The sequence below is a fragment of the Centrocercus urophasianus genome, unplaced genomic scaffold, assembly GCF_019232065.1.
Source record: "Centrocercus urophasianus isolate 14NV4802_14NV808 unplaced genomic scaffold, USGS_Curo_1.0 seq_25, whole genome shotgun sequence".
In the NCBI taxonomy this organism is placed as follows: Eukaryota; Metazoa; Chordata; class Aves; order Galliformes; family Phasianidae; genus Centrocercus; species Centrocercus urophasianus.
Window position 1 is genome coordinate 11,995,017 of NW_024884811.1, and position 24,330 is coordinate 12,019,346.

The following is a 24,330-nucleotide window of genomic DNA, read 5'->3' on the forward strand; positions in this document are numbered from 1 at the left end:
AGAAATAGATTTTAAAGTGTTTTTTAAAGGGAGGAATGTTGTGCCACTTTTTATCTTGCAGAATTTTGTCTTTGTAGAAAACAGACTTTGGCATCAGATACATAAGCATGTAAGCAGTGTAAGCCTGTAAAAATTGCTTTTAGGGCCTACTTGTACTACCATGCCATATACACACATCTCAAAAGCATGAAAAAATCTTTGGATGAACAGATTTCTCTCATTTTTTCTTCAGAAATACTACCTCCCATCTCTAGTGTTTTCCAAGTGACCTTGGTGTAATAGCCTGTATTCTGTAGCTGTTCTGTATCTTTGCCTGAAGTCTTTGATGGTTACTTCAGTCAGTGAATGGATCCCAGGTGTAAAGATATTTTCAAAGCAAACTGTTTTAGAGGAGCACTGAGACAAATTCTAGCCCTAACAGTATTTACAACCTTTCTGAAAGGTTTTGATTGAAAATGATAGTATTCTTAGGTTCTGAGCAAGCAGATTTTAACTTAATTTTCAAGGCCATCTTTTTATTTAAGTTAGCATGATTGTCAACTATTAATATGTTCCTCAGTATATTCATTATACTTCAAAAATAAATTTGCTCTGAGAAGCATCAAAACAAACAAACAAACAAACCTCAAGAACCTACACTTTGTGCACTTTAGTTCAGCAATTTATTTTTGGATGACTAAAAAAAGCAAGATTTTCTGCTTAATTATTCATCAACAAAATCTGAACAGGAGATAAGGAAGCCTACATGTAGACAAAAGCTAAAAATTAGAAGTATGTATATTCATTAAAAAAAATGAATTCTATTTCTCTGTTCTCTCTGGTTTTATTTATATCTTTCTAGGTTTAATAACATTTACTCTAGAAGTAAGAAGGAAATAATACTGCAAGGCTAATTCATAGAGGTGTGCTAATGGGACTTGTGAGGTGGTCTGGCACAAAGTAGAAAAATGAAAGTGGGAAAACATCATGTAGCTAAATCAGTGCCAGCAAATGATGCCATCTATGGAGTGAAAGCAACATAGTCAGCTACACAACAGTATGACTTTGATATAACCCTACAGGCAGTCCTACACCCGCAAGCATTTAGCACTGAACACAGCTACATTGCTGGCAGTGAATCCATACAAAGGACCAGCCACAGGCCATGATGCCACTGCAGGAAGAATATATATTTCAACATTTGACATCTTGCTCTAACAGCTGCCAAGTTTGGCTGTAGCTATTGACCTGATTGCTCAAGGACAGAGAGGAAGAAGAAAAGAAGCTATATAAGCACTTGATAGTTAGAGATTTAAAGATCAAAAGAGTCCACGTAGATATGTGCATTGATGCACTTGGGAAATAAAAGCTGTAAAATTATGTAAAACAACAACAACAACAACAACAACAACAACAACAAACCCAAAAAACATCACATTCATTTTTGAAGCGATTTAGCAGAGTGGAGTTTAATGATTATTTTTTTACTCTTTTTGGAAAGCAATCTTTAGATGAGTGCTGCAGAATTTCATGCATGCTCGTGCTGCTCCATGTTTAAAAATTTTCAGTATCTCAGATTAATTAGAATAATTCCAAAGGGCAAAATATATACTGATGAAAAGTTTTGGACCTAAACCAATGTCTTGTCAGAGCCTGATTATTTTTAATGACAAACAAAAGAACTAAAACCTGTTAATTTCCCATTGTGCATCCTCAGATTCTCTGACTTTCTATAACCTTTGATGATCTTTTTATTCAAAATTTTCCCTTTTCTTTTGCTGTTTTGCTGTTTTGTCCAGCAGTAAAATATCCATGGCAAGTGTTGTCATTTATTCCAAGGCAGATTTATCAGGGCATCTAAGGCTGGGGTTGTATAGTCATAAATCCCCATTAATGCTTCCCCTAGTGATGCATAGTATATGTGTCACAATGAGCTGTAACTGAGCGGTTCTGCTTTCCTGCCATTACTATTCTGTGGAGGCAGATGCATTTTTTTCTTTTTTTTTTTTTTTTTTTTTTTTTGATAAGGTAAACGAAACATGTTCTTTATTTTCTCTTTGTTTCTAAAATCGATTATTGGAATGGTTTACCACCTCTATCTCCAGGATATGTTTAAAGGCATGGATATGAAGAAAAGCACTCATACATTTGTCATTTTCTTCTGGATAAAAAGCTCTGTGGCACACTGGTAGTACATGCTCTATTGCTTTGTATTCTGTGGCTGAGATGTAGTGCTATAAGAGAATGGAAACTGAACTCTAGCTAAGAATAAAGATTGTAGACTCAAATCCTCTGCTCTTAAAACATGTTTGTTTTTTTTTTTGTCCAAATTAACCTAATACCCATCTAAAGACAAGTAATGAGCAGTTATGCCTCTACTTTAAATAAATACAGAAAACAAAAAGAAAAGAAAGTTTAGGAAATTATTGTAATATTATACTTTTCAAAATATACTTTGAAGTATAAGATTTTTTCCAGAAACTTCCCTGGAAGGTCTTTCTTTATATCTTCTGAAAAATGTATTTATTCTTTTGCATTTAATCAGTGAATTTCTGTGTTGTATACTTCAGAGGGTTTTTCTGATTATTTGAACTATGAAAAGTGGTAGGTAGGAATCTATGCTCATATGTCCCGGTATGTTCTACAGATCTTATGAATCCTGTATGTTCTGACCTATTACTTTATGAAAAGTAATTACTGACTTGCCAGATGAGCTACACTTTGACAGCTACTCTGAAAGTGTGTTCTCTCCAATTCGGGTAAAGCAAAGAAGCAAACAATGAATAACATGGGAATTATACAAACAGCTATAGCAATTCAACATCACAAGTCACTTGTGAAATCTGTAATATGTGAGGAGATTAGTAAGTGAATATATGTACAATTGAGTATAAAAGGCAGTCTGAAGTTTTAAAGGTGACCTGCAAGGAATGTTTTGTTTTATATTGCTTGAAATGAATTTTGAGATTATTTATTTGTTTGTTTGTTTGTTTGTTTGTTTCCCCTCGTGGTTTTGACAATGCAAAAAAACCAAATCCTCGATTTCTATCTCATTGTTTTTGAACACAAAAGGAATGTGAATCCTTTTGCCTATTTGTTTTCATTCTGCTGGAGGGATTGAAGAGTATAGACTAGGTTGGCCAGCAACTGAGAAAGATGTTGTGGAAGACTTAAATGAAATCATACTTACATGTTTAATTTGACCAAGTACAGACGAGGAAATTTGCCTGAAATTTCACTCCTTTTCTACAATTCATATTTGGGTATGTAGTTTTGCACTACCTTGTCCACACAAAGGTTTTTGCTTGATTACCCCCCCTCAGTAGACATCCTCTCTGGTTCTTAAATGGTGGGATGTGTACTGGAGCCTCTGAAGTTGCCTTTTTTTTGTCCTGCCATTCAGCAGTTTGTCAAAGAATCAGAGCAAAATTATCCACCCTGCTGGTATATCTCTTACTGTTTAGGGAGAAAATTTGTGTATTGACACATATTGCTGAAATTTTGTAGTAGAGTTCCTTGCTTTCTCTGGAATGGATAACGTGAGTTTTCCTCATTTTATTACAAAGTAGATCAACATGCTAACAGTACCCAAACTGTGGACTGATGCACAGTTAGATAATGGTAAGGAGGAAACTGTAGCATGAACTGTGAAAACACAATCAAGAGTACCTGAGCATACTGGCAAGAAATGGTGATTCCTCATCCTTGTTGCCTTTTGCTTCCTTACTCTCTGTCTTTCTATTTCCTCTCAGCCTCACATCCTCCCTAAATCTTGCAGATAAACAGAAGGAACTAAACATTTTTATCTGTTTTAAGAGAAACTCTGATAGTGTGTCTTCCTGCTTTGTTGTGGCCAGCCTGAGGCTTCCATCTGTGTGCTCTAGCAAAGCACACTGCAACTGCTGTCAATTAAAAAATGAACTGTATCTTCTCCATAACATGTTTTGAGCCACAGTTCAGTGCTTTCTCCATGTGCATTCATAACAGCTGAGGAGCTTATTCTAGAGGTAAAGCAAGACAGCAGCTCTTGAGTGTTTGTTTTTTAAATATTGGATTATGTTTACATGTTCCTATTAATAGAGGTTGGCATTTAACTGACTACACACTGTGTCAGTTGCTTGAGATTCCTGGATGAGAATAAAATAAACATCATGATTCATTTACTGAAGCCATAGAAAAAAGTCTCTCAAGAAGTGAAAGGTTTAAGCTGGAATGATTTCCCTTCCTCTTGTGCAGGCAGCATGCTGAAGGTAAACTATGATGTGCTTAGGTGAGGTAAGTACGACTGCTGTATAAACATACAGATAGATAGTTATAATAGAAGAGGCAAACAGTGAGTGCAAATACACTAATTTGAAAGTACATATATATTGGAGCACCATATCACATTGCCTTTATCCAGTATATGAAATAAAAGGTTTCACATTTCCTGGGTTATATTCTTTTATCTTTATTTTGATGAAGTTCTCTCTGAAGTCAGTGACTGGTTTAAGAGAAGACAAGCTCCAACACATAGTCTCCTGCTTGCTTTGCAGAAGTTAAAAATTGATGTTCATGGAGTGGGTATTAGTAATAGTAATAGTGGGCTGATTCTGATTTCAAGTGAAAACAAATCAGAACTGACTGTCCTGAAATCAGCAGAGTTACTGTGATGTGAAACTCCTGGTAAATCACAGTGAGACTTATAGATGTGTTTGTAACTGGGTAAATTTCCTCTTTTTTATATTCAGAAATGTGAAAGAATAGACTAGAAGAGCCACATGGAAAATATTACTTGAAGTGCAAAAGCCTAAGATTGGCTGGGTTATAGGAATATCAGATAATATGTATACCATTAAATAATACCCAGAAATACTGCTCATTGCAAGATTTTGTCAGCATCCATGCTGTCAATACGCTACAACTATTCCTTCTACATTTTTGGCCTGTGACGACAAAATGCATCCCAGACAACAAAATACATTCCCTGACACAGCCTACCCAAAAGGCATCCTGTGTGTTACCTTCCTGTTCTGATGAACAGGATACCTCAATATTGCGGATGCCTACGACTCAAGACAGCTGGGGTTATTTCCAGAAAATGTTCAGGACATATGTAACTCACTAATAATCTTGGAACCATTTATTTTACAGACCTGGCCATTTTTTTTAATGTATTTATGAAGAATTTAAAGCATTTTTAAAAAAAATGCTCTAATAAGCCACTTGCCCTCTGTATCTCAGAACAGAACTACATTGGTGTTTTGGGCTTTTTTGTTTGTTTGTTTATTCTTCTGTATGATGGAGCTCTTGGTTCTGCCTTACAGACAGAAAATATAACACTGTCCTACCCAAGGAAGGAGGCAGAATTTGGAGTGGTAGAATTTGTCAAAGGCAAAGCAAGAAGTCATGTTTTTGTGATACAAAATCACAGCTAAGAAAAAAGAGATGGTACCTGCTACTCTGTGGGTGTACATCACTAGAGGTAAGTTTCAAGGAAGAGGGCTAAGAAAGGAACAAAGGGAGGGTGATAGCCTGTCACTTATTAGTTCTGCACAACAAAGTATGCTCTAAAATACATGACTGGAAAGAAGTGATGCCAAGGCTTCCCCTCCTCCTTTTGCCTATCTTCCTTCCCTCTTTCCAGATCCTTCATCAATCATTCTGCAAGCCTATGAGGCAACTTGCTTGTAAACCCAGGTTTGGCTTAAGTTGAAGTAAACCAAAACAAATGAAATTGTAAATCAAGCTGTTTAAAATTAAGAAGTCATTTCACAGAATCACAGAATCACAGAATCACAGAATCACCCGGGTTGGAAGGGACCTCAAGGATCATGTAGTTCCAACCCCCCTGCCTAGCAGGGCCACCAAACACACACATTCAGATCAGGTTGCCCAGGACCCCGTCCAACCTGGCCTTAAACACATCCAAGGACGGGGCATCTACAACCTCCCTGGGCAGCCCGTTCCAGGGCCTAACCACTCTCCTTGTATAGAACTTCCCCCTAACATCCAACCTAAATCTTCCCTCCTTCAACTTCGATCCATTTCCCCTAGTCCTGCTGTTGTCAGCCCTTTTGAAGAGTTTACTCCCCTCGTGGGTGTAGGTTCCCTTCAGGTATTGATAGGCTGCAATGAGGTCACCCCGCAGCCTTCTCTTCTCCAGGCTGAACAAGCCCAACTCCCTCAGCCTGTCCTCATAGGGGAGGTGCTCCAGCCCCCTGATCATCTTAGTCGCCCTCCTCTGGACCCTTTCCAAAATCTCAATGTCTTTCTTGTACTGAGGGCTCCACACCTGGACACAGTACTCCAGATGGGGCCTCACAAGAGCCGAGTAGAGAGGGACGATCACCTCCCTGTCCCTGCTGACCACCCCTCTCCTGATGGAGCCCAGGATCCCATTTGCCTTTCGAGCTGCCAGAGCGCACTGCTGGCTCATGTTCAGCCTCTCGTCCATCAGGACCCCCAGGTCCTTCTCTGCCGAGCTGCTCTCAAGGACCACTCCTCCCAGCCTGTACGGGTGCCTGGGGTTCTTCCGGCCCAAATGCAAAACCTTGCACTTTGCCGTGTTGAACCTCATTAGGTTCACCCGAGCCCAGCCCTCCAGCCTGTCGAGGTCCCTCTGAATGGCATCCCTTCCTTCCACCGTATCAACCGCACCACTCAGCTTGGTGTCGTCAGCAAACTTGCTGAGGGTGCACTCAATTCCCTCATCGATGTCATTAATAAAGATGTTAAAGAGCACCGGTCCCAAGACAGACCCTTGGGGGACACCACTTGTTACCGGCCTCCACCTGGACATAGAGCCATGATCATCATTTCTACCACCTCAAGTTTGTTACAGCAGAAGCAGTGTACCTGAGGATTCTCTTGCCACTGAACATTTTGGATACTCGGTTTGAGGCAACTACCCATACTTGTTTTTGTGGTTGTTATTTAACAGTAGAAAGGAAAGTGCATCCTATTTACGTAAAAGAGAATCCCTTTAGCAAGATGCAGCTGTTGCCACTGCTGATATGAAACCACGCTGCAGCTGTTAGCCTGACGTCTTTTAAAATGATTGTGATATACTGTGGGTTTTTTTTTCCTAGAAGGGAGAATATTAATATATTTCAGAGAAGTGCTGTACACATTAACAGTATTCCATCTTAATGATATGGAGTTACAGTGCAACATGTTGCTCTGCAAATATGGTCCTCATAAAAATCGTGTGAATATGAATACTATGATAAGATTAAGGCTTGTTCTTGCTTCATACACATTTTTGTCATATTTATCTCAGGACAGAATATTCTGTCTCAGTGAAATATGATATATTTCCCATCAAAATGTCCTCACAATATAGATCAGAGTTGGTATAAATGATAAAAGTTCTTTCACGGGCCACTTGTTCCTGCTAGCTCTGTATGTCACCCTTTGGGCTTTTGGGGGCCTTGTGGGGAGGGTGCTGTCTGAATCTGATAATCTTGGGCTAGGTAAAACAGCTAGAGAGATGGGAACAGCCTCTGTTCTCAAGTTTTGTTGTCTAAAATACCCTAAATTTCTTGCACATCTCTTGCACGTGCTCTATCCCCTGTGTCTACATAGTAGGTCTATTTGAGAAAACAAGGTTTATGTATTAAAAAATGCTGAAGTGCTGCAGAGGTGAAATGTTCATACTATGCAGCAAATACTAGGAGTAATCTGTGCACCTGTATTTTTGGAAAATGTTTCTTCACGAGTTACAGTAAAGTGCTTTCTAAATCTAGAAATGTCTCATTTGTATTGACTTGAGTTTTTCAGCTTGAAAATTTTAAATTTGAGGATTAGGCTTAGAGAGTGGCTTTGAGTAGGCATTTTTTGGTTTATTAGTATGAAAAAGAAATATAGATTATCTGAGTGCTTGTTTTTCGTTGAGAGTATGGATAATTTTTTAAGAAATACATAAAAGCATGTAAATTACAAGAATTAGGCATTATTACGACATAATTACATGTTTAAGATGATGATAAAGCTCTTAGCATCTATATGTTATCTTAGCATCTATATAGCTACACATAAGTATCTATTATGGGATCAATAGTTATCATCTTTATTTATATCTGTTTCCTGAAGAGTAACATGTAAAACTATTATATAGATTTGGCCAATGTAAAAGTCATTAAGTTCATAAAGGAGTAAAGCTAATTAAAATGACAGTGACTCTGAACAAGTGAGTAATTCTTACAGAGCTAGAGAAATGTGGAGTAATATAACTCAAAGGTGCCAGTCACTTAAATCTGAATTGTCTGTAAAAGTAAATCATCATTTTGAACAAGTGTCATGTCTGCAGATAAACTTTCAGATATAAATCATGCTGTATTTTATATATTTTTTAATATGTAGCACATGCTGAAAAGTATTTTTTCTTCGCATAGTATGATCAATATCAGCATAAATTCAGTTAAATTTCACAGTATAAGCACTTGAGAATTGAGTAAAGGTGACTACAATTTTTTAAATTGTAAGATACAAGGAGCTATTACAAAATCATTGATAACAAGAGATATGAGTTAGATATCCATTTTAATCCTCTAAGATGTTCACCTAATTATAAAAAATAATATTCAGACGTGATGCAGCATTCATCATCAGAGAAGTCTGTTTACTTAGCTAGTTTGACATCAGAAGCATGTAGAGATTTTAGCAGTGTGAAGGACAAATAAATTCACAGAAGAAAACCTTTACTCCTCTGATCCAGCTGTATTTTAATTTTACATTGATATTCTTGTATTTCTGCATGTTCAGATTTTTCTTCCCCTGTGCAAGGATGACTTTTCTAACATTACGTTTTTAAATCTGACAAGGTCATGCAACAAAAAAAAAAGAAGAAGAAGAAGAAGAAGGGTCATCAAAAGGGGAAAAATAACAGAACTACAGTGAAATGGCTCTCTGTTGGCCTTTGTATCGATTCAGAGTGTGTCAAAAGGGTCTTTTGTCGTGCCCCTACCACAGCATACTAATTTGCTAGATCAAGTCTGTCAGAATATCGACTGGAAGTAAAGAACTGCAGTGGCAGCTTTTGTGTTTCATACAGCAGGGAGCCTGTGTGTGAAACAGGATTATCAGGGGGTCATGAAGAGAGTCAAGGGATGTCCATCACTTCCCTTCTGGTAATGTAATGGGGCGGGTGCCTGGATGTGATTAAGATGTAGGACACAGGAGGCATAGCGGTGAACAAATCAGACACACACACATGCAAATCAGGTTGGCTGCTGTTAACCACATATTTTTAATGAAAAATTCAGATAGAGACCAAACAAATATCTAAACAGCTGCATTCAGATTAAATATCAAACAGCCCATTCAGTGCCTGGTGTGTGTCTGTGTCTGCATCTGTAGATATGTGCATGTAGAAAATGTACAACACATACAAGAAAAGGTAGAAAAGGTTCAAGTCTTTCTCATTTCTTTTTTTTAATGCAATATATCAATCTACAAGTGTTTCTTCTACTTCTTTTTTACTTTTGAATATGGTATCGCTGGATGATTACAGCAAACATCCAGGGGACATACAAAGATAAAAATGATGCTTTATGCAGTCACTACACATGTGCACCACATTCAGATAGAATACTCATCACTCTGCTGAGGGCTTCGCTTTGACTTAGATAGCATTACCATTCTAATAAAATGAGCAAAGATATCTTTCTGGAAAGTGAGAAAAAAGAACTATTTGTGTGATTGAACAATACATAGCTTGATAAATGCTTCTTTTTAAAATTGTGGTTGAGAACATCTCCTTTCTGGAGATGCAAGACACATCTCTGCGGCTTATGCAAAAGCTGTGAGCAGCTTTACAGCACACATTGACACAATTTACAATCCTCATCATCTGCACAATCAATTTTTTCTTGGTAGTGTTCCTAATCTTTAATCCTTTATTTCTGAAAATTCAGTGCTAAATAGGAAAACATGAGATGCCAAAAAAACAAAGGCTTCCATGTACGCAGCATCTGCGGCCTGATCCGGATTCCTTATACTGAAGGAGAAGCCTGACTGGAGTTCAAGGAGTTTTACACCAGGCTCCAGATTCCTTAGTCCAGCAATAGTTATTCACTGCAGTTTTGAAAAGGTTCAGTTGTTCTGAAACTAGAAGTTCAAATTCACAGTAGTCTAGATTTGTTTCTCACTTTTTTTTTGGTGAGCTTGGTGAGCTTTTGGTGAGCTTGCTTATTTGTTTGCTTGTTTGTTTTGCAAAGGCAATGTTAATAGCTCATACAGAAACTGGCAATGTTGAAGATCCCTCTTTTTTCTTCTTTTGCTCTTCCCTCTTCTCAACTTTACCCTTTATCTTCCTCTTTTATCACTTTCTCTTTTATTCCTTTCTTATTTTAATATCCTTTTCCTTTTATAATTGTCCGTCTTCCTCTTCCTCTTTCCCTTTTCCTTTCCTTTTCGCTTTCCCTTTCCCTTTCATTTCCATTTCCATTTCCCTTTCTCTTTATTTCTCTGTTTACATTTTTTAGCATTTTTTTAAGTAGGATGGAAAGATTATTGTTGTTTACACTAATGGTGCTGTTGTTGATGGCATTTTGTCCCTTCTGCAGTCAAAATCAAAGCTCTTGATTAGAATAATGTGGAAAGAGTAGCACCACCTTTTCATGTAACTGTTGTATCTCCTTTAAAATTGGACAATTATCTGACTGCTGTACAATTGATATCACGCTCAGATCCAAAGAGCTTTGTCAGTGATAGCCAAAGGCAGCTATGCCTGAAGCTGTACAACAAGAAATGACACACAAATTTCTTTTGTGTGTGTGCACATATCTAGAAATAATGATTTTGCTTTAGTATTACTTTGTGGAGCTAAGCACTGATGGTCAGCTATTAGGCAGCCACTGTGTACAGAGGAAAAGGAATTACAGAAATCTGCACCAGGTGACCTTTTAATTTGTTTTCAGTGTATATTGTTCTACATCTCTGCAGTGCAACATTCATGGCAATGGGGGGCTCATGACAGCATAAGGTGGTAGTTCTTTACTAGAAGATAACTCTTATGTATATTTCAGATTGAAGTAACTGCTGTCATAGTTTTCTTGTGTAGAGGTTCAAGGGCAGAATTTGTCAGAAAACATGAATACATGAAAGGAAGAGGTGAACTCTGGAAGTTTTTGTGACAGGAAGATCGGACTCACTTATTTTAAAAAGTGCTGTGTGCCCATGCATTCCCCCTGTAAATGAATTTTATTTCTTCACAGCTAGTTTCCACTCAGTTATTTCATAAGACTTTTAAGTTTTAGTTGAGAGTCAGACAGTAGACCTGAAAAAGGCAAAATTGTGAACAGGACCTTTTTTCTGGGGAAAAAAAAAAAAAAAAGCGAAAAAAAAGTATAGTTGTGACATGAGTATTTTCAATGCACTGATTTTCTTATCAGGAAGCAAAACTCACAAAAGACGCTAATCATTTTAGGATAGTATAATAGAAAACGTAATAGGTTTGTTTTTTGAGGGGGAAAGATCATGAAATATGGCAATGTAATTATAATAAAAGACATTCTAGTTAAGCAGTAGAAGACGTTACATGGTATTTTATTGATTTGAGTGTGAGCTATCCAAAGAAGGAGAAATTGCATAACATGAACAGGGGACCACAGATTCCAAACTGATAGAATTTATGATCAGAACAAAATAACCAGCAGATAATTCTGTGTAAATTATGGTATTGGTGATAATAGAAAATATTGATACATATCCATATTTGTCTAGGTACAGAGTGAGTTTTAGAAGTCTGAAAGCTTTCAACTTCCAGTGTTAAAGCAGATGTCAGGTAGGGAAAAGATCATGACAAGCCTCTGACTGCCAAGGATGTGTAAAACAGAAGTCATAATGTGACCTAATGCTCAGAATTTTTTTTCTTGCTCTCTCAGTAAAAATATAAATGTGATCCAGTATTTGAAAAAAGAAAATAAAGGCTTTTTTCAGAAAATTAGAAAACCAGTAGTCAATACCTTTGAGAAAAGCAAAACCAAAAATGAATAAACACAATCCACCAACAAAACAAAGTCATATTCTTTGTGATGGTGAATTAATATTTTCCATTTTGCAGTAAGCTAATTGTTCCCTCTATCTTTTTCCAGTTCTCCAAAACTCAGAACATCAATCTCCTAATAGCATAATGTTTGTTGTGAAATTTCACAAATAGTTTCTACGTTAAGTCTCTGTCCTGTCCCTGCTAGAAATCTGGTTTGAGCCTATTGCTCGTCACCAAAAACAATTGAGAAAAACCTTGGAGAAAACAATGCTCTTTCACTAATAATCAAGATTTTTCTTTTGATTACAAATGGTACAACAAAAAGCTAGGAACAAGGAGAAGGTAAATCTAGACTGAGATCAAGGAGATAGAAAAATATGAGCCATTTGCCATGGTTATTGAAAGTGTTTTTGCCTTATTGTCTAACTTTTTCTTTTACCACACAGAAATCATTGCACATGCTGTTTTAGGTTTCAGAGGAAAGTGGCAAATCTCAGTTTTCTGGCTGAACTCCAGAGCAAATATTTATGCTCTGAAAGTTTGTAGTCCTCAGCACTTTTACAAATATATAACATATAAAAATTTCCTATTGCTACAAGAGCTGTATGTTGTCAGACAATTGTGTTACTTTATTCTAGACATTGCATACTTCTATGTGTATGCTTAATTCTATATATATGTAGATGTTTTAATAAGCATGTGAAACTATCCTCATATATCCTTTATCTATTTCCCAAATAACTTATGTTTCTTTATTTATGTCAGTAAATTTATTATAAATATATATTTTTCTGTCACTAGAGAACACATTCAAACTGTTTTAATGGTACCTCATAACTCATCTTGAATCATCTTCACTCTTTTGAGCACGAGATACTTTCTGCAAAGAAAGTGCAATTAAATGAGCAAGAAGATTAGGTGTCGTTTTTCATATTTCTGAATGATGCATAAGGATTTGGCAAACTGATAGCAAAAAAGCTCCTACGGAAGCTGGCAGCCCATGGCTTGGACAGATACACTCTTGGCTGGATAAGGAACTGGCTGGAGGGCAGAGAGTGGTGGTGAATGGAGCTGAATCCGGCTGGAGACCAGGTCACAAGTGATGTTCCCCAGGAGTCAGTGCTGGGGCCTGTGCTCTTCAATATCTTTATTGATGATTTGGATGAGGGCATTGAGTGCACCCTCCCTAAGTTTGCGGATGACACCAAGTTGGCTGGAAGTGTCAATCTGCCTGGGGGTAGCGAGGCCCTACAGGAGGGTCTGGACAGGCTGGATAGCTGGGCTGAAGCCAATGGGATGAGTTTCAACAAGAAGTATGTGTTTAAAAGGTAAGACATAGTTACCACAAAGTATAGTAATGAATAGTTAGCCTATCTAACCACACTCCTTTCATATTACCTGTTACACTCCTATGAGTATATTTGTTTTATTGAAAGTGTCTTTTTGCACTGTGTCAGCAATAACGTCATTTCTAGAACCAAAGTACTTAACAGAGTACCAGTCTCCCTGTCTGAAATGAGGGTCTTCTGTTACACTTAGACCACTGTGTGTTGTTATAAAATAGAAAGTTTCTGGAATAGTTACAAGGTCCAAGTGTCAGCTTTTGAATCATCATTACTCAGTCACAGCTAATGCTCTGTCTGTAAATCTCAAAAGCTGATTCTGAGTCATTTTGCAAAGAAGGCATGATGCAATTATCTGAAGAGTTATGGTAATCTTATGTCCTCTGAGACCAGTTCCAGAAATGGTCTTAGTACTAAGCTTTCAGAGAAGCCATGGATCTACCAAAGCTTACCTATGCTGGAAGAAGACACTTGCTCTGTGACTTAGTGCTGCATATGGAAATAATAGTACTACTAGTAGAAGCTGTGGTGCTAGTATAACATGGAATATGGTTTTATCAGAACATACAAACTATGCAATAGCAGAACATAAGTTTCTACTAGTTCACCTATAACATAATGTAGAGGATAAGGATGTGATAAAATTAATAACCTAAAGAACCAGCCCAGCTCTGAGACCAAGGTTGTGATTTGAAGTTGTATACAGAAAAGTGAGTGTGTTGGAAGCCATGAGCTTCATAAGGTGTCTGCCTTAACGCAGAGAGATGTAGGGTCTGTAAGCAACACTTGGGGAAAAAAATGCTGAAAAATACCTGTTTCAGTTGGGTATTTAGAAGAATGAATAAAGAACAGTTGCTTAGAGGTAGCCAGAAAGGAAATTAGGTGAATGGAACTGTAACTTAAATCCCACTTCTCTCCAGGACTTACTCTTCCTTAGCTATAACATTATGTTACTCTTGAAATATGTTGATTCTGTTTCTTTGTTTGTTTGTTTTTGTTTTTGTTTCTGTTTTTGTTTTTGAGGTTACTTTCTATTTTTTAAGTAAACTGCTGTTGAGAAAATCATTCTCTTCTGCCTGAACAAATTCAAATTCACATCATCCACGTAATGGTCTGAAGCCCAGAGAACAATGAAAGAATTGTCTAACCCTTATAAAATTTCTTTGAAGAAGAAAACTACTATGTGCTGAAACACTGCAGGTGATGTGAAGTACTCTAGAATTACTTAGTAATCAGTAATCAAGAAACACTCTTTGTAGCCTTCACAGATGCCCATACTTCAGGGGTGTTGAATTCTTTCATTTTTTAATAATCAGCTCACTTCGCTTTCCAACTTCTGAACTGCCTATAACTATACAAAATGTATACTGAATTATTTTTAATGTTTGTGTAAAATATCCATTCATCTACCCATCCAGTTATCCACCCAACACTTGTGCTTTGATGTAGGTATCATTCTAGTATTCAAGCATTTTATAAGGCTGTGAATTTCTCCTGCCAGCATCTAGAAATAAAGAAATAGCCTTACTCAATTATTACAGAAAAGTGTTTGAGAAAGAAAACAAATTCTCTTGTTCAAAAATTAAGGGAAATCCACTGTAGAAGTGAGTTTCCTCAAATAATTCAACATAACTTTTCTCTAACAGCTAAAAAAACTAAAAAATAAAATAATAGAAAAAAACTTTTAATTCTTTTGTGGTCTTTCTAGTCTTTTATTTCTTTTTTCAGCTAACAATGCTTCAGTCCCACTGTGGCTATTAATACCACATTCCCTGGTGTTCTGAGTCAATGTACCTTTCTTGTCTTAAATCAGAAAATTACAGAGAATGGTAAGCCATTAATTCATGGACCGCTCTGGCTGCTGTTTTTAAATATTCTACTGAAGGCCATTTCAATTTCTTTTTCTGACTGCAAATATCCAAATTCTTCAAACAATGCTTTTAATGAATGTCAGAGATCATTTCAACTAATGGCATCACCTGATGAAAACATATGTTTTTCTCCTCTTCTGTTCAACTCTGCTTGGAAACACTCTCCTTAATTAACATTGTAATCTTTTGCTCTGAAATGACTTATATCTTCTTGAAACATCAAAATGAATTCCTCCTAAGATGATAGTATTTTAGGTATCTTTCCATCTGTATGATTTTTATGTCAAGCCTACTAGTTAATTGACACAATTTCTAAATCTGTCACCTTGGATTTCCCCTCTCCCAATATTTTCAGTAAAGATGGAATGGCTCCACCATTACACCCTAGACCTTCTGCATCTCACTGAAGCTTATAAGAGGAAAAGAGCTGTCAAATTACATTACTCCCACATCTAGTCTCTCACTTCACCTGCCTGATGACCATAATAACTGCATCACAGAAGTAATCCTTGCACTTCTGGACTTCAGCAACTGGGGAAGGCTTATTCACTTTCTGCTCAGGTGCAGTCATTGTCAGGTACAATAACAACATAGAGATGAACTACAGCAGAATGAAACAAATGCTGAGAACATCAACTGAGACTCTTCTTGTCCAAATATTCATATTTCTATTAAAATGTTGAAAACATCAACACATTTCTTATGGTAGTGTTCATTTATGGACCCAAATTTATTCTTTACTGAACAGGCAAGCTCTCATTTTCTCTTTTCCTTAGGGCAATTTAATGCTACATACCACAAAGGGAATTAAACATGAATCCAAGTCCAAAATACTTATTACTTCCCAGAAGCAGATTTTCTCCATTAAAAAATTTTTGAATTGAGTTTTAGTAAAACTTAGGAGCTATCTTTATTGATTTCAAATTTAAGTAGTTCACTATTTTGACATAAATTATTACATTTTTTATCTTTTTAATATGCCTTGGGAATAAAACAACTAGATTTATTAAGAGATTTATGATACCAGATAGACACGGGTCAGAAAACATATTTTGATTCTAACATCAAGAAAAGGAAAAAGTTTCAGAATAAACTATTGTGATGGGAAACACGGGATGCGGTTACAATGTTTTTTAAAAAGTCAGGATTCAGTAGAAGAGAGAAATACTTATTTATTTTTGTATGAACTATATACTCCACGTTTTATTCATCCATAACATGAATGGAGATCACGCTTTGGCAAGCTGAGTTACTGTACAGTTCTAGCATTTAAATTCTCTGTTTTTCAACCCAGTGTAGTAGCATCAAACAAATTTCAAAATTTCTCTTAAGAAAAGCTGGTGTAAATAGGGTAAAAAGCCCGGCATGTATGAAAGGAATAATGTTTGCTAAGGGTACAAAATATAACTATGCAACCAATAAAGACTACAGGTAATAAAAGACTGCTTTTTCCAATACTTCTTTAATAAAAAAAAAAAAAAAGTTAAAAATGTTGTATGTATAAGATAGTATGGAACAATTAAACCTTAGTATAATACTTGTCTTTGCAAAGCGGTAGCATCAGTAAACACTGAATAATGTACAGCTTGAGACAGGGCTAAGTTCTCTTATGAAACCATATGAGTATTGTTAGTAAGTATAGGACCTAGTACAGTCAAAAGTAAAGACACTGATTAAGCATGAATCAAAAAAGATAAACCTTTCTGAAATAAGAAGGAGAAGAAAGATTTACTAACCTTTGGCTGTATTTAACACAGAGTTATAAGTTACATCTTATGCCACTGAAGTAGCAGTAAATTGAAAGACCTACATGTTATTATTTATTTATATGATTAAAATTTTTAGGCTATGGTTTCTTAATGAGAGCAGAGCACATAAACTCCACACACACAAACTTCTTTTTTTTTTTTTTTTCCTCAGAAAAAGGTAAAAATACCTATTTTAATCCATCAAAATTCAACCATCTCAAGTATAAGTGAACATCTGCTTTCATCTAGGCAACATTTTAAACTTCTTGACAGTTACAAGAATTGCAATCCCTAGAGACTAACACTTTTCTTTTCAAAGATTCATATCATAGATGACTTCAGGGTAGGAAACTGCAGTGTGCTGTATGCAATTGTAAGGGAAAACACAGCACATTCATCTCCACAGGCTTACTGAAAACTTCAGCATTTGACTTCAGTAGAAAAAATTAGCAGCAAAAGAGAATGAAAAAATTCTACTACATTTTCCATAAAGTCTCTAGGCAGATAATAAGCAGTATTTCCAAAAATCTCACAGGCTATAGGCAGCTCATTTCTTTATTTTTATGGATTTTTAATTATAATACTTGTTTAATATAATGTTCAAAGTCAGCTTTCCTAGTTACTAGAGAAAATAACTTATTTTACACCTTACAGAAACAGGAAAATATGAAATATTTTCATACTAGCCATTTAAAAACTATAGGTTTAAAATATCTGTTTATAGATTTGGTTCTGCTTGCAGAACCTCTGTCTTAGGTGTTAGGAGCTGGATTTTGGAATCTTTGGATTTTGGAAAGTACATTAAGTGAATTGAGAGTATTTATGTCTGACTATCTCAGTCCACTGCAGTATTAAGTATCACAAAAGTTCATGATGAAAGGAGAAACTTTTTTGCATTTTGAATTAATGACACTTGGGACATAGAAACATTTGGGATGTGAACTTATCTTCTGAGCCACTAGAAATCATCTTCAAAGTTTTTCTGGTGTTAAGGAGATGTTGTAATTTTGTCCTGTAAAAAGACAGAACTCAAGTATTTTTTTTTTTCTCCTGGAATGCCATCCTCATAAGTTGCCACAGTAAGGAAGACTAGAAACTCACACTTTCTCATGCAGAAGTGTCTCGTATAATCCCATACTATGACCTTTGCTCCTCCCAGATGTGATATCACTCCTTTTCAGGGACAGTGACCACTTATTCTTTGCAAGAATGGAGCAACTGGTCAGCATGTTCCTTTGAGCCAGAAGAAACTTCTGCATCTGCCAACAGGCTTGGAGAACCTTCACTCATCTTTAATGTTGCTTTATAATAATAGAATGGCTTGAGTTGGAAGAAACCTTAAAGATCATCTTTCCAATTCTTCTGCTGTGGGCAAGGTTGCTAATCAGTAGACCACGTTGCCAACAGCCCCATTCAAACATGGCCTTAAATACTTGCAGGAATGAGACATCCACAGCTTCCCTGGGCAATCTGTTTCCAGTGCCTCACCACCACTTGAGTAAAACATTTCCTCCTAACATTATCATTATATACCTGCATAAAATGTTGCTCTCCAACTCTTTTATAAATCCCTTTTAAGTCCTGAATGGCTACAATGGTGTCTCCCTGGAACCTGCTCTTCTCCAAGCTTAACAACCCAATTTCCTTAGCCTTACTTTATACGAGGGATGCTCCAGCCTTCTGAGCATCTTTGTGATCCTCCTGTGTACCCACTCCAACAGCTCTACATCTTTCATGTTCTGGGGGCCCCAGGCCTGGACATAGTACTCCAAATGGGACCCCACAAGGGCAGATTAGGGAAGTACAGTCACATCCCTCTCCCTGCTGGTTACCCCTCTGTTGATGCAACCCAGGATACTGTTGGCATTTTAGTCTGGAAGAACACATTGCTGGCTCATGTCCATATTTTTATCCACCTGTACCTCCAAGTCCTTCTTTACAGGGCTGCTCTCAATCCTCTCACTATCCAGTCTGTTTGCATGTTTGGGATTGTCCAGACTTTGGTACAGCACTTTGTGCTCGACATTGTTAAGCTTCATCTAGTTCATGTGGGCTCAGTTTTCAATATTGTCCAAACCCTTTTGAAGGCATTCCTTCCTTCTGTTGTATCAACTGCAGCACTCATGTTGGTGTCATATTTTTGCCATATGATGGATGAGTTCAAACCACAATGAGGGTCTACTCAAATGTCATATGCTAAAAATGTTCTAATATTCATTTGCATGCTGTAAAATAGAACACAAACTGCTTAAATGTTTGCTAGACAAGGTGAGAATCAAAAAATTGCATACCTGTTCTTACTTTTATAAAAGATCATGGGACATGATCCTCAATCCATGATTTGCTGTGCTCCTTCTAAAGATGTTCAGTACCTCCAATTCTCATTGAATTTAATGGCTACTGATCTTATTCAAATACTACTAAGTGTCTTACCTATTTTGTGAATAATGTCAATACAAGTAAGACTGAATGCAGTTAAGATTCATTTATTTAATTTATACAATAAACCAGGGAAGTTGTCTCTGCTAGGCCATGCAATAAAATTTATTTGGGATAAGTATATAGAAATTCTTATTTGTGAAATTTGTACGTGTCTGTTTAAGCACATCTTATTGTCCTTAATAAAAAATCATTATCCTTGATAACAATGAGGTATATCTCTGTATGTCATGGAACATGAACAAGTCAAAATGAAATACAGCAACCAAACAAGACACTTTCGTAAGCTGAGGAGCTGCAGTTCAGCTGACATGGTGTCATGGTTTTATGATTTTTGGTTATCGGTATTCCACATCATAACATCATGCAGGGAAGTGGGAGATTAACTGTTAATGTTGAAGTTGTGGGTACCTGCCTGGAATAGAAGAACTACATTCCCCAGGGGACTTTGCGGTCACAGGGAGGAGATATTACTCCTGGCAAGGTCACCTGATGCTCTTTTTCAGCCACTCTTCTTCGTCGGCTCTCCCCCTGTCTCCCTGCTGCTCAACTAGACTGCGCACCTCACCTCAGTGTTGTGGTGAGGCCTATCCACATTTCGGACGTTCTCTCTCTCATTATATTTGATTTATTAGCTTCAATTCTAATTATATTGTATTATGGTGCGTTATCTTGCATTCCGATACCACATTTAGTAAATGTTTGTTTCTCCTCAGATCGTTGCCACTATTTTTAATTATTTTGGAGTCCTCTGTTCCCTTTTTCTGAAGGCGCAGATTTTGTGAAATCCCTCCATCCCGCTGGTCACAGAACTGGGCCGAACCAGCCCGTAAAACATTGACACATGGAGATCCTTGTGAATGATTTTCAGACTTTCTCATTTAAACACTTAAACAAACAACTTGGGCAATTTAAGATGCTACTTTTTCCAGCACACTTGCCACTAGTTTCCTTTAGGAATCACTACACAGTAGAGCTGCCAAAATGGAATTGAAGCACTTTAATGCAATGTCTACTGATTGGCATAACATATTATTTTGGTCCAGGAAAAGTCAGAAGAAAGGTTGAACTTAGGAGCTGGGTTTCTCTATGGAGCACCTAAGAACTGTCCACATACTCTCTTTTACTCTCTTATATGCAGCCTAAATTGTGGAGTGAAATGTTATCTGTTTGCTTAATTTTAACCTAATTAATTTTATCTCATATCTGATATGGACAGAGATACATAGCAAGATACACGTCTGAGTTCAACTTAAAAGCTGAAGTTTCAAGTAAATAAAAAGTCACTTGATTATATAGATGGTATTCTCACAGCCTAAGAGCAAAAATGTTTTATCTTAACTAAAATCTAGGGACATTTTTTTGCAAGCTAGTAACTTAAGCTAATGACTCTGCACAAGAAGCATGATGGATTTTCCAAGTCTGTCAGAATTCTTTCGTTTTGTTCTTGTCTTCATAGGTGTTAGCTATTATGTCATTTCAAACAATCCCCATGGTGATACACAGAATTATTCTGGTGGGTTTTCTGTCCTTCCACTGCCATATGTTCAGAACAAATTGTTTTACATGGGCAATTGCATCTTACAAAGCAAGAAAATGTAAATGTGCAAGAGCATTTAAAAGAAAAATCAGACTATATCCTGGATTTTCCTATGCTTTTCCAACCCCTATTTTTCTATTTATTTAATGTGAAAAAAAAAAAAATATCAAATTCTTTCTTCTGATTTAGGTTTGTTATATTAGTTTTATGTTGGATCATTTGTTTCTAATATTAAATTTCTTTTTATCTCTGATTTTTTAATAATTATTTTCCAATGGCACACATAGCATTAGGGAAGGTCTAAATACGAGAATAAGTGTCCTTATGCAAGTATGTTTGATCTAACATGAAATAGCAGAAGTATAGTTTACAGTATTGTGCAAAGGCACATGGCTGCTTATAAGCATAAGTATTAATGAAAGTAATCTACAGTGCAGACTAAATAATAGTGCAAGGTAAGCATGAATAGAGACAACAGTCAAGTTCAACCAGGAAGGCTTCGCAATTTGTTAGCCATGACTATTACGAATTAGTTTTGAAAATAAAATGAGCCTAGTTTGCTCTCTACATCATTGCAAAATAACAACAACAACAATAATAATAATAATAGCAAGAACTCCCACCTTTATGAAATTTCAGTTGTCCAGATGTGTTCAGTCACTTGGTCTCTGTGAGATCTACAGTTTCCCTCTCTACTGTGTGCTCGAGTCTCCCTGCATCTCAAGCAGCATCAGTGAGCTGGAAAATATGGAAAAGTGTACCTGCTGAGCTCCACAAGAGCACACCTGTATCCTCAGCAGGGGTGAAAAATAAAAATAAAAATAAAAATAAAAATAAAAATAAAAATATTACAGCAAATCAAAATATGCTATAAAGTAAGCCACAAAAATTAGCCAGTAAATAATCTAACAAACAGCACGTTCCCTACAGCTACAGGAAAGTCTTGTACACTTATGACTTCGTCCAAAGAAAGGAGCTCATCCTCCACATGCAATCTGGAAATGCTGATAAACCTCCTTCCACAACAATGAGGTTTCTGCCAACTACTTCTATTCTTGTGTTTAGCTCAGTGTTTCACTAAAATAATCCATGACACTAGTAAAGTTTTTGAAAGTACTTCTTTCTACATCCTTTTTTTTTTTTCTTTCACTTCAAAAATGGATTCTATTTTGATGGTAGAAGTATTCAGTCCAACCAAAAGTCTAATGAAATCTTCAGATATTGTTCTCTGTCCATGATTCTCTTCCCACCTTCTTGGACTATACCATATTGCAACAAGTCTTTTACAACAAAAGAGCTTGTTTTATTCATTAATCTGGTGTTATATGAGATTATCCACTCATTTTTTTAATAACTTGATAAAGATCAATTTTGTAAATGATGTTAATGACCATTTTTAGAGGTGGCCAAAACAAATCTGTGTTTGACTTTTTCACTTGAACAGAAAAGGATCATACAACAATAAATGCATCCTCAGCCCATTGTTTTAAATTAGGTACTGAAAATCACAGAAAGATGGACTTACCATAATTCTTTATTTCTCTATTTAACTCCATAAAAACATTATATAATTTCTTACAATAGTCTGCTGCAGTATATTATACTATATTTATTGTGTTAAAACATTCTACAAAAGTAGAAAAAAAATCCATCTTTTCCTCACCATTCCAGCAGAATCTCTAAGTTCTATTGCTGTAATTAAGTACTGATTTCATTGCCTACACGAAAGAATAGCAGTAATTTCTGCATTTGGATGGCATGTGTGAAAATATTCCACCACTCATTAATTTTTCAACCACGTAGGTGCCTCAGAGCAGGCAAACCCATGTAGTCCTGCTGGTAGCCTTAGGACCTCAAGATGCAAAATACCTTGTTCAGTAATGCAGTGATTTACACAGGACGTTGAGCCACTATAGTGCTTTTTCTTGTTTTGTTTATATACGTATTTTTGCCTAGTGTTGCCCTAATACTAGTAAAAGCCATAAAATGCAAAGGTCTCATAGCACTGCTTATTGCTTGTCTACATTAATGTTACCTATACAATGTCTTGGACTCAACAGGAACCAGCTGTGTCAGAGCATAGCGATAACTTGGCCCTCAGTAGTTCCCTGTGGAGAACCAAGCCGTTGATGTACTCCCAATCAATTCCTACACAGTTACAGTTCAGTGAGCTATTTAAAGAAAAAGATGACTGTGTAAAGTGAGAGGGATGTTCAAAGAGAACAGACTGAGAAATAAAGAACACAGAGCTAGAGAAAACCTGAAGTACTGAAGGTAGACCTAGCATAAAGATGGGCAAAAAGAGGAAGAAATATAAACAAACAAGCAGGACAAAAAATATTATGTTGGAAATCCTCAAATAAATGAGAGATTCACATAGTCAGCATTATTTTACATTTCTAATGCTTTTCATGTGGAAAAATACTTAAATTCTTTGGTATTAGTTCTAATTTATCTATCTATGCACATGTGCAAAATGATTCATCAAGATAATCCACCTGGTCAGGAAAACAACTGAAAGAAATGCACAATAAATTGCAGTGAGAATACTTAATTTCTTAGTGAGGATTTTTGATACTACTAAATGAGAATTATAAATACAAGGTGTCCTGGTGAATACTGAACTTAAATATCTCAATCAGTCAAAAAAAAAAAAATGAAATGCAAGAGCGAATCAGATAAAATATTGCAATCTGTGTTGATTATTTCTATTTCAATGCAACTGCAACATTATGATAATTTTTTGTCATTGGACAGTTTTTACCAAATTTGTTATGCATCACTTGCAGGCTCAAAATACAATTTTGAAAATACATATCACTAGAATGTATTCCAATTTTCATTGCCACTGTTATTAAAAATCAAGGAAAGGCGAGGGTTTTTGTCAAAATTCAATGTCTAAAAATAAAATTGTAATCTATTTTCGAAGAAAAACTGAAAAAAATTCGTCATGTAAGCTGAAATTCAATTTATTGTCAATATACATCAGTTTTTTTCTTCTTTTCTTTCTTATTTATATTAACACCTAAAAAAAAAAAAGAGTTCAACTTATTCAGTTGCAGCTTTACAAATCCAAACAGTTTACAAGTGTGTCCTTAATCATACAAGCAAATAGTTACTTTCAAAAACTGCTCTTACAGATTACAGAATAATTCTAACTTCCAGCACTAAGGTGTAATAACGTATAACATATATTTTTTGTTGGAATAAAGATAAAAAAGAAGCTGGAAAGGGTGAAAAAAATGTAGTTACAGCTGAAATGAATAAGTCTTAAATATCCATGAGTTTTTGAACTATTTTCTAAAATGTCTAAATGGTAACCCCATAAATCACAGCCTTTTCAAAACATTCAAGTTCCAGTTTGAAGAGGTTCTGACAGCACTGCTAAAAGGATGGATGTGAGTTCAAGGCTCTAAATACTGCTGCTTATGGGGGGGGG